Source organism: Triticum aestivum, chromosome 1B, assembly GCF_018294505.1.
Source record: "Triticum aestivum cultivar Chinese Spring chromosome 1B, IWGSC CS RefSeq v2.1, whole genome shotgun sequence".
Classification (NCBI taxonomy): Eukaryota; Viridiplantae; Streptophyta; class Magnoliopsida; order Poales; family Poaceae; genus Triticum; species Triticum aestivum.
This window is the reverse complement of record NC_057795.1, coordinates 69,477,366-69,487,182: the sequence shown is the minus strand read 5'-3', so window position 1 is coordinate 69,487,182 and position 9,817 is coordinate 69,477,366.

Below are 9,817 nucleotides of genomic sequence, written 5' to 3'. Positions count from 1 at the left end.
GGCGGGGGCTGGCGGCTCAGGGGGGTGGAGTTTGATGATAAACTGGAGGCCCTTGATTTCATATCCAACGGCTGGAAAATCTAATGACCAGAGATGAAAAAGTCAGTCGGCTGACGTGTAGCCTCACCCCGCACGTACACATGCACGCACGCAAGACACACACGCATGCAGCCGTGCAACATTGACACGTACACATAACATACACATGCACGCACACAAGACACGCACGCATGCAGGCGTGCAACACTAACACATACACACGCACGCATGCTGGCGTGCAACACTGACACGTACACATGCACTCACGAACAGACGCACGTACGCACCCATGCAGGCAACACTGAAACGTACCCTTGCACGCATGCAACACTCGCACGCCTGCATGCACACAGCACACGACGCAAGACACACACTCAACCTATACGTGCACGCACCCTTTCTTAAGGACATGGATTGTTATGGGTATTAATCAATCTTATCTGTGATAAGCAGAACATTGATGTTTGCAGCGGTCTTTATGAATCACAACGTATCGAACGGGCTATCAACATAGTAGGCTTATCTACATGAAAAAGATGACGTCACACTCAATGAACAATCATCAGTTTATGAAATGCCCGCTTCTGACCGCCCTAGCCCACCGAAGGTTCCTCTGCTGTGCGCTACCTGCGTTGGGTCACTGACATGAAGGCCATGCACCCATAGAGCCCACACGTCTATGGAAGAATGGCGTGATGTCCTAGGTCAGAGTCGAGGGCGCCACTCGCTGCACGTCCGGCTGAACATGCCTTCGTGCCGCATTCAAATGCCTCCATGAAACCCGCCCGTGTGGAAGCCGAGAAACCCACTCTGGACACACGTCCGTTCATGACCAGGCCGGCGTTAAACACAACACCGGCTGAGCTCCTCCCATCCGCCGTCTATTTGATCTCCTATTTAAACGAGGCCAAATGCCGGCCAAGAATCGCACACCTCCGCCACTCCCCTATCTCCTCCACCATTTTGTCCACTCTTACAATGGCTTACGAAGAGTAGTTATTCCGCATCCAAGCCGGCTGGGTAGCCCGCCGGATACGAGCTATGCAGCTCACTGATTCACCTCCCTACCCTCGCCCGATGGAGCCAGATGCCGCCCCAAGCCGGTGCGTGCTTCAGCAACTCGCTACTCCAGGCCAGCTCGACGAGGAGCGGCGCACGAGCGTCGTTGTTGCCGTCCACGCCGCCGCCTTGTACCGCGTCTCCCGTTTCTGTGGATGAGACTCCATGCCGGTGGCCGTGCCATGCAAGCAGCGACAGAAGCCGGGTGCGCGGAGAGCGACGAGTCGGTGGCTAGCGCCTCCGCGTCCGCCGCCATCATCAATGAGAAGTAGAACACGGGAGGCCGCCGCCGCTTGGGTCCCATGAAGGCCACCACGGAGGCGACGCCAGCATACACAACGGGTGTCTTGCCAGATCCTTTTGTTGCGAGGACCTCCGTCGACACCGCGTGGGTTCCATGGAAGAGGGGAATGTTAGGATGAACTCGAGCCGGTGCCGGCCATGGCGAAGTAGTGACCGGTGATGAACTCGAACCGGTGCCGGCCACCATCATCTTCGGCACCAGCCAATGATATCAGTTGGGCAGTGGGGAAGCGAGCCGTCCTTTGTGCTGAAGCATATACCTCTGGGGCTCCCGGCAGTCCGGCGATCGTGCTGCCGGACATGAGGAACACAAATCGATCGGCGGGCGACCATTAGGCCAGGTATTATATACCTATGCTGTCCAGAACTAGCACCACGTAGTTCATTTGAATGTAATGAAATTCATCATGTTTGTATGAAAATCCGGTATTTTATATGATTTCTGTCGTTGTTTATACGAAATATCAGTTTGTCTATGTGTTTGCGTGAATTCCGTCCGGTTGGATGGTGTAATTTGTGGGTCGCCGGTCGGTCTGTGGGCGGCTCGGGCGGCGTTGTGGGACAAAAAACATAGCTCGTGCGAGCTCGTCTCCAACATGCGCGCTGGAGGATGCATGATAGCATGAGCACCTGAGCCATTCCTCGTTCATCGGTGGCAAAGGCACCGGTGGACAAAAGGGTCGCCAATATTTTGGCTACCCCGGGCAAGATCCAAACAGCCCCTCCCAACAGATTCAAATCCCTCGTTCGCCATGGAATTTTGCCATGTGTTGTTTTCATGGACTAGCAAGATGCCTGTGCATTGCACGGAACATTAAGATGCATTTTTTTTACAAACTCCCGCATGCATGCAAGGGATAATTAATGTCCTCCTTTGCTAGTACCATGAGGCAAACACCATTAATATTGCATATATTAGTGTTAGTGGCCTTGTATATCTGCAGATTGTAGAGCAATTTTGATAGTGGCCCAATGTATAAAAAAATGGAGGGAGAAAGATGAGAGATAAGGTGAGGAGGAGTGGGGCATGGTGGTGACTGGTGGTCGGACTAGGCGGAGGCATGGGGATGGACAGTGCATTATGTCTAGGTTTGTATCTCTCTCACACACACTACGTAGGTGGGGGACGTGCACGAAGAGAAGAGGTGCACGCACGGTGCATGTACTCCCGTCTCTTTCCCAACCACACCTGCGCGGGTACACGGTGGACCTCATTTCTATAGGAAAAAGGCAGCCCACATGGTAATTTGGCACGTGTACGGGTTGTCCACTTGGTGGAGGGAGGATCGTCTACCACGGGTGAACAAACAAATTGCGACTTGATGTGTTATGTTAAAAAAAGAGGCAAACCATGTGGGGCCTACCTTAGAGGCAAGGCTCTATACACTGGAGTCATTTTGATGTGTCCCGTCAACTCGCAGAACGAGGAGAAGCTTGCTTAGTACGCCATCTCCCCCGCCCACAGGCGCGGTGGCTCGCAGGATGAGGTTAAGCTTGCTTACGAGTAGTAATTGTAGTACTCCTACTACTGTACACCTTACGCCCTCTCCCTCGCTCACGCGCTCGGTGGCTCGCAACACGAGGAGACAATTTTACTCCCACTAAATTTCCATGAACTTGCACATGCATTGGTTAGTTTCCTCTTGACACTGCTTGCGTCGGGTGATCTAACGCACCTTCAATCCAACATGTAATGGTACTACTACTAGTATAGTAGAATTGAGACTTATCAAACGAGAAAATGAATGTTTTTTAGATGAGCCCTATAAACCCTAGTGGGTACGTACTACTCCGTAAAAACAAATTTTTCCAAAACTAAGTCGCTCCCTTTCATGAATTTTGTAGTATACTCCTCCGTCGAGGCTCCCTTTCATGAATTCTGTACTTCCTGTCGCCTACATGTGGGACATATAGCAACCGGGTCGACGTGTCAAGCACTAAATAACAGTGTAGAACAGCAGGGGGACGCACTTCACTCGTACCGGGCCAGTAGTAGTAATGAGCAATGAGACGTCAAATCGCAATGCCGCACCTTCCCAGACGGACGAAGCAACCATTATTTCACACTTCGGTTCGCCATCATCTCAAACCACGTAGTATTGCTTCTGCCTCAAGAGGGACATGCGCATCGCCTTGGTACATCATGACACGTGGGACCGCATGACAGGCCATGCTCCCACGCCGATCGCTCGGTAAAATCACCTCATTTTTCTATACTTCCTCCGTATCGGTTTACTACATGGCATGCACATCGTTCTAGGTTGAGAATTTAACTGGCTATATATGTGATGAACAGTACTCCAGCCTTTTAAAAAATGTATACTTTTGTACAGTAGTACTATCCATGGATTACGCCGTGGAGCGAAAATTAAAATTAAAAAAAAGGTGGTACATATAGAGAGCGCTCGTCGCCAAATTATGCATATAGTACTATTAAAAAAGCTAGTACGTGCTTAATTGGGGTGCTAAATTCTATTAAAGAAATACTAGTAGTATGTATCATACTGGGGAGTTAAAGTAACAAGAAGAAACATAACATAGTTCGGCTGGGGCTCAGCACAACACACCCCTCAAATTTAACTAAGCACACCTGAAATTAAACTATGCAACTAATCCGATAGACACTGCATTAGAACCACCATGAGCAACGATACTGACACCTTACTCACTCAGAGGAGTCCTCGTCCACGTCCTCGACTTCGTCCTTGTCCCTCTTCCTCTTGGCCGATACTACTTCTTTGCTTGAACCGCACACTTGACTCTTGCTCTTCATCTAACCCTTGTAGATATTGAAACAAAGGTAGCCATCCATTGTAGCATAGTGGATGTGGTCTATATCTAGTACATTCCGCTGCCATGCATGATGATGAAACATGTAATGAGGTTTCTCCAGTTTACGGTACGAAGGATGAACCATGGCTCCTGCCAGGGTCAGCATTGAAGGCTGGCCACCGAAGGGCAGCAACCGATTCTTCTGGTGGTCGAAGGGGTTACCTACAACAAGGCCTATCTGATGCAGGACTTCTTTGTCGTTACCGAAGTCTATAGCAACGAATTTGTCTAGGTTGCTCTTGAGGAAGTTCTAAAAATCCAGGCATTCAACGTCAGCATGGCATATGTGGTAGACCAAGCATAAATCATGCACGCAAACCTGGATCAAGGAGGGCTTCTTCCTCTCTTTGTCCTTTAGATCCTTCTCTCATCCCAGGAATGTGGTGTTCTCAACATCTAGCCAAGCGACCCACTCATCATCTGAGTCTTCGAACATGCATCTGAAGCGAGAAAGGCATCCTTTCACCGTCGCGGAAGAACAGGTGTAGATGACGTCGAACTCATTGCCGGTGATGGTTCTAACCTTGTACTCACCGCCGATCATGGAGATTTGGGACGCCATGGATTTGGGAGGAGGGTTAGGATTAGTGGAACCGCCGTAATGTGAATGGACGAGACGACTAGGGGCGAACCGCCGTAGTATTGAAGGACATGCGGGGACGACTTGGAGCGAACTGCCAGCGTGCGAACGGCAGGGTAGTGGCTTTCCATTCTCCCATGATATGGGCTTCCGAGAGCCCTTGGATCTATGATTGAACGCTTGCATGGCGTGATTCTAGACCTATGGGTGAATATCCTATCTTGGAGGGTTATTCTGCAATTTTTCAGCAACTTAGCATGCGACCGTTTGATCTCAAGGGCTGCCAGCAACCTGTATCATGGTCGCGCCTACCACGACCGTTGCGTCGCTCGTGCGGTCGCGCCCTTGGAGATTTAACATGGTGTGTTAGGCTATCTGATGTTGGCATGTCATACATCACTACTAGGGAAAAGGCTAGCAGCAGTGCGGGTTTTAGGTGTATCAGTAGCGCGGGGCATGGCGCTACTAATAAGGCGCTACAGCTAACACATAGCAGTAGCGCGTGGTCACAGATGCTACTGCTACACAAGTGTAGCAGCAGCGCGGTAAGTGGAAGCTCGCTACTGCTAGTAGCTCTAGCGCGCTTTGCCATGACGTGCTGCTGCTATCGCGGCGCTGCTGCTAACTACACTCGCTACTGCTAATTTAAGTAGTTTTTTTTCCCGCATATTTGTTTTGTATTTGAACAAGCTTTATAGAAGAATCTTTAGCACATAGAAATGTCATCATGATACACATACAAATGCCTGCGAGACCACAAATGTAATCATAGCATATACATACAAATAGTCTCATCATAATCATCATCCAACACAAAGTGGTATCTTGTCATCATCTCGAAAATAGCGATACATGCAAGTCTCAAATACTTGCAACTACAACAACGTCATCCATCTAACAAAGGTATACGCAAGAAGAGCTATCACTATGAGTGAGAGCGGAACTATGCAGTACATGAGGTGGCGGTTACGAGTCATCTCTCGCGCTAGCGTGAATCTCAAGTAACTAGCTTCTCCTTCTTGTTTACTTTTGAAGCCTTTATGGCTGGCGCCCGTGAACCCATTCACTTGCGCCTGACACTCATGCCACTCGTTGTACACCCTCGGAACCTTCCCTTTGTACACGACATAGCAAGTCCATCTCGTCATCAAGAAACTAGGTACCTGTTAGAGATGCATGTTCATGAAGAGGATGTATAATCATATATATGCAACAAAATATACTAGAGCAACACCAAAAAAGAAAGGGTTAGCAACTAGATGCAACATACAGTACGCAAATTAATTAACTAGAGGTACGCGGGTCATCGTACGCAAACTAAAAAAGTAGTGTTACGCAAGTTTGGCAGGGACCATGGACATCACAAAGTTTCATCGCTACAAAAAGTATACAAGTTCAACCGACACATATCATCATCATCGGCATCATAAATCACTAGAAGTTCCATCCTTCCATATCATCGAGGATGAACCCTAGCTTCTTGAACGACGTGAGGTCTAAATCACTAGAAGTTCCATCCTTCCATATCAGCTCGTGATATAGGGCCGTGGTGGAACATCGCCTTCTCATTGATGACTTCTTTCATGATGATCGTCGCAATGTCGCTTTGGATTCGAAAGAAGTCATCTCTAAGTTTATAATCCGCTTCTCCATGAGATTCTAGCCACTTGTGGATATGATCATCATTTCTGCTTCTCATGCGAAGCTTTTGGTGATCCGTGTTAAACTGAATCATGAGATGGACGATGTAGAATCCATCCTTCTTGCTTTGTTTTGGGACATGGATGCAGGAGAAGTTAGTTTTCTGCGCGAAACCCATCTTCTTGTTCCTTTGTTTCCCGATCTGCACGTGGCCACCTCTAAAGCTGAAGCCTTGGAGAGCATCATCTAGAATATTCATTATGTGGGTGTAGTCTTTTATCTCTTAGTCTCTGGAAGGATCAAAATACATGGTGTGGGAGACTTGCGGGTAAAGAACGATAAGGACGGTGCGCCCATTGCTGCGGGGAAAAGACACCTCAAATTATTCCCCATATGAGAGAGAAGGAATGATTGAAATGTACGAAAGGGTTGTCCGGAACTGACTTACTTTGGATGATAAGGCACGAGGAAAATTTCCCGGTCCTTATTCTGTACCATGAAGTTTTGTAGGTACTCCCTAGCAGTTTCACGCTCAAAGTCGCCGAGACTCAAGAAAGACTCGTGCATGTAGTGTGGATCCGCCACACAGATTTGCGAGACTTCTTCACTCTTCATGATGGAGCTCATATGTAGCGCAAAAAGGTGGACGGTTGTAAAATCGAGCCGCCTTGTTAGAAACATCTCAAAGATATGGTCAAACCGCCGGAAGAACACCTCCGCGGGCCGTGTCTCGACATAGCACTTTCCCTCAGGCACACGAGCCGCGTATGTCGGATATCCTAGATCCTTTGAGGCTAGTAGGCTTTTCTCAGTCGAAAGCACATGGTCGTGCATGTAACGCGAAAGCACTCATGGCCCGAACCGCCGCCGCGCCCTGTCCCGCGCCCCGCCGCCGTCTTCTCCCCGGCCGGCCGCCGCCGCGGCCGCCGTCGCCGCCCCAGCCGGAGGTTGCCGCCGCCGCGGGCACCTCGCCGCCCGGCCGCTCCCCGCCTCGGCTCCCGCGCCCCTCCGCTGCCTCCTTGCCGGCGCCGCCCCCCCCGGCGACCTCCTCCCCGCCGGCGCACCCCGCCGCTCCGGTGAGCTCGAGCTCCGCCGCCGGCGCCGCCTCGGCTTCCGTGCCCCGGCGAGCCCAGATCCAGATCCGCGCGTGTACAGTAAACCCTAACCCCCCTCCGATTTTTCTAAGTCCCTAGATTTTTGATCCATGTTGCTCTGTTCGAGGTCCCGTAACTTTGCAACCGTAGCTCCGTTTTGGGCGTATGATATATCAAAATCTTCGTCTCGACATGTACATCATTTCATTCCATTGCATCATTTGCATTTGAGGTCATCTTGATACCCAAAATGCTGTTAGAAGGAGGCTTCGTGAGTTAAATTGCAGATCCGTTAGTTCATCATGCACTTTTGTCATTTTTGCTATATTTAATTCGTGCATGATATGCCTGTGCCCCTTTGGGATGAATTGGGAAGCATTTTGTCTTCTTTCCAGAGGTGCCACCCATGCATTTTTAGGATGTGTGTGTTGTCTTGTGCAAGCTTGCGAAGAGAGGTACCTGAGATTGCAGATTTCAGGGACTTAGCGATTTTCGCTAAGTCTGGGATATTTTAGTTCATGATGCTATATGTCCAGCTTGTTTCCTAGTGATCCGTGCCTCTTTTGAGGATGATCAGTAAGGGAGTTTTGATATTTATGTTATGCTCTATCCATCCATGTCTTTGTTTGCATTTGTGGAGTGCTCTAGGTTGACTCAATCGAGCTCAACTTTTGCTTCATTGTTAATCTGGGCAGATCGTCAACTTGTTTGCGATTTCGCCGATGCTACCGTTAGCGTTCCATGCATGCTATGCCTTCGTTCTTGCCATGTGTAGCTAGCACTTTGTGCCTTCTTGCTGGTGATATGCTTTCCTTGCCATGACTTGCACCGTAGTGAGTGCATCGAGCTCGTTTACATGCCTTCGTGAGTTAAATTTCAGCATGTCTCAGTTTTCACTAAGTCTGAAAACTGATTGTGTTCGAGCGATGTTCGTGAGCTCGGTAGAGTATTTTGTGAACCCTTTTGGCCCCAGGTCACTTTGGGTGTTTTGTTAAGCTTGTTGAGTAGCTCCATGCCATGTTCTTACTTGTCATGTTCAGGTTTTCTATCATGTTGTTTTGCTGCTCCGAAGAGGGCTTCGTGATCTGAAATTTCAGACTAGTATTAATTTCACTAAGTCTGAAATCTGTTTTGCATTTGCGTTTTAGCCATGCTTGTTTGAACCTCTTAATGGATGAATTGCCTATGGCTCAGTGCTAGTGTTTTGTCAACCATCTTGTGTACATCACTGCCATATATTTTGTTTTCATGTTTGGTGGCTGTAGCATGTTCTTTTCGTTGCATTTAGATGCCTACTTGCTATAAATCGCAGACCGGTGTCATATCTTAAAACGCTTGCCATTTCCAAACCGTAGCTCCGATTCCTATGATCTTTATATCGTTTTCAAGCGATTTCATCCCCTCTATCCAGTGGCACACTTGGTTTTCCAAGTTGATGCCAGGTTCATGCATTTCCTGTCATATCTTGCATTTTGCATCCCGCATCGCATCCCGCATAGCATATCGTCATTTCATCATGTTGCTTGGTCTTGCCCGTGGTTGATTGTGTCCTTGTTGCTTGTTTGTCTTTGGGTAGAGCCGGGAGACGAGTTCGCTACCGAGGAGCCCGTTGAGTTTGCTTGTGAGGATCCAGTCAACTCTGACAACTGTGCAGGCAAGATGATCATACCCTCGAAATCACTACTATCTTTGCTATGCTAGTTTGCTCGCTCTTTTGCTTGCCACTGCTTCGATGCCTACCTTTTGCTTGTCAGCCTCCCAATTGCCATGTTGAACCTCTAACCCACCTTTGTCCTAGCAAACCGTTGATTGGCTATGTTACCGCTTGCTCAGCCCTTCTTATAGCGTTGTTAGTTGCAGGTGAAGATTGGAGCCGTTCCTTGTTGGAACATTTATATTGCTTGTTGGGATATCATTATATTGCTATGTTATCTTAACGCATCTATATACTTGGTAAAGGGTGGAAGGCTCGGCCTCTCGCCTAGTGTTTTGTTCCACTCTTGCCGCCCTAGTTTCCGTCATATCGGTGTTATGTTCCCGGAATGTTGCGTCCCTTACACGGTTGGGCTATAATGGGAACCCCTTGATAGTTCGTCTTGATTAAAGCTTTTCCAGCAATGCCCAACATTGGTTTTACCATTTGTCACCTAGCCTCTTTTTCCCTTGGGTTTCCGGAGCCCGAGGGTCATCTTATTTTAACCCCCCCCGGGCCAGTGCTCCTCTAAGTGTTGGTCCGAACCAGGCAGCCTGCGGGGCCACCTCGGGGAAA